Raw genomic sequence first — 2,579 nt, forward strand, 5'->3', positions numbered from 1 at the left:
AACCTGGAAAACAACCTTATTCTTAAGAATCCAGGAAGTGGAGCGCTTCAAGGAGAGATAGCAGGGGGCATGCTAGGAATTAAAAAAAAGATAGAAACTATCTTTAATATGCTTTTTTGAGAGGAAGAGGTGATCCATGGTAGGGCTATTTTTAAGTATACAGGGGATTTTTGCAGAAGTTGAAAACTTTATCCTTGTCCAAAGGAAGAAACAGTAGTGTATTTGCATGACCTTGAAGACTGATGTTTTGAGCCATTACTTACTCCAGCAGCTGTGGCAATGCCCTTTTGTATGATACAAAATAAAGAAGCAGAATATAATAGGGAAAGTGAATTCTTGAGAAAGTTTGCTATGTGGATACAGCTTCAGCTTCCCTACAATGTTAACTATTTCAATGTGGTAGTGGTGATACCCTCCCTACAATTTGGCTGTGAAATTTGGGCCAATAATAGATATTGTGACCCATTTGGGGACAACTTTAATCAACATCACTTGTGAGCCATGACTAGCGCAAGCAGCAAAACAAGATCAGTGATAATCTACTGGATAGAAACCAGGTATTTATGACCAAATCTCTGCTGAATAAATATAAGGACAATTGACCTGTACGTCTACATATTACAGAGAAAGGAACGCTGATGTGAGACATTTGCCCACCCATCAATTAATATTATGGGTTTATGGTATGCTAAGCATTGTCCTAATCCTCTGGGTGGCTTAAAAGACAGCTCTTGTTCCTGTGGATCTTAAAAATCTAGTAGGAGCGACTAAACATTGCATTTGATAAGGATCAAAGGAAACCACAAATTTAAAGAGCAAACTAGCTATGTATTAAACAGGGTTTGGTTTTAAAAGAGTGTGTGCTATGGATTAGACAAGGAAAGCAAAGGGAAGACACAGCAAATAGCACAGGCAGGCAAGTGGAATGGTGGATGTTAAATATAAATAACTTGAGACATCCTCAGATGCAACGTCAAAACTGTTGCAAAGTCCCCAACTTGTAGAAAGAACAGTGGAACCACAGGTGAACCAAGAGTGCAGAAGTCAGGAGAACTTCCTGGTGAAACCATCCCCAGGGATGCAGCTGCAGCAACAGGGAGGTCGTTTGTTCGCTCACCATCTAGTGAGACCAAGCACATCCTGTTTCCGTGGGGATAAGAACTGTGAAGCAGCCATCTTGAACTTAAAAAACAAAACAAAACAAAAACCTCTAGGTTATATATCAACTTATTTTTAGCAATGACATTTTTCTGCTCAATTCTTGAAACTTTCAGGCTGGTGGATAATTGAATTTGGTTGGCCCAGAGAAAACTTTGCGGATATGAGTTTGAATGAAAATTTAAGCATTCTGACCTACAACATGCAAGGCACTGAAAGAAATAGTTTTTCTCACACGGGCTTCTTCTCTTAGGGATCCTGGGATTTCTACTACTCTATGTTAATAGCCAACATGACATTTCCCCTGTTTACTCTCAAATGATTTTCTTGGATACAAAAATGGTATACAATATCAGGTAATTACTTCTAGCCCCTGTCAGCTGCATTTTCAGATGCAAAGCCTTTGGCGCTCTCATAAATCTTCAGAGAAACGCTGCTTTTGTGCTGTGACTGATTGTGTCTGCTATGTAAAATATTGTTTCCTTTTGAGGTTTTGAGAGGTATGTTCTTTGGAGAGCCTCAGTATCAAGATTAAGCAGAGCTTATAGCGCTTTGTAAGCTCACACCCAAGGGATCTCTGAGAGTTCATTTTTAGTATTTTAGAAGAAAACAACAGCAACCACCTTGACTGTGTACTAGACCAGAAATATCACTGACATCTAAATATACATATATAATAACACACACATTCTAAATTGTGTTCCATGCATTGTGGATAAATAAAATCCATCCACTTTTGTGAGTGCTAATTACTTCAATTCTAAACCCTAAATTGAGCAAGATAACTTACAAACATATTCATTCATTTAACAAATGTTTACTAAGCATCTATTGTGTGTCGGGTCTTCTTTTAGGCACTGGGAGACACAAGTCCCATCCCTCATGTAGCTGATGTTAAAGTCTGTGACTTATATCCTGTTCATGTAGCTTAGATTACTAGGAGAGGCTAGCTGGCAAGCTTTTTAAGATAGACTTAAATAAATAATTTCTAATACTATATAATCTGCCTTTATTATGTATTTTTGTTTGGAGTTTATCTTCATGCTACAAGTAAAAGACCAGTTCCCCACCTGTTGCAGCATGTAAAGACTATCTGATATTTCACAATTAAGTTAATACCAAATTCTTTCAGATCTGATAGCTTTGTTTACCTTGACTGCTAGAATAAAGTAATTGCTAACAGTTATGCTTGAAACAAAACAGGTTCCTCTAGTTCCAAATAATAACTAAGAGTATTCTCCATTGTTGATGGTATCTGTTTTATACAATGTATTTAAAAAAAAGTGTTTTTTAAACTGGTTATAGTTTCACAAAACTACTATAATGACTAAGACATTTGTAGGTCTTTTTAGCATCATTTTTTTTTTTCCCCATAATGAATTAGCTCTTTTTGACTGGTGAAGGATTCATTTTCATGATGT

This window comes from Balaenoptera musculus, chromosome 5 (genome assembly GCF_009873245.2).
Source record: "Balaenoptera musculus isolate JJ_BM4_2016_0621 chromosome 5, mBalMus1.pri.v3, whole genome shotgun sequence".
NCBI lineage: Eukaryota > Metazoa > Chordata > Mammalia > Artiodactyla > Balaenopteridae > Balaenoptera > Balaenoptera musculus.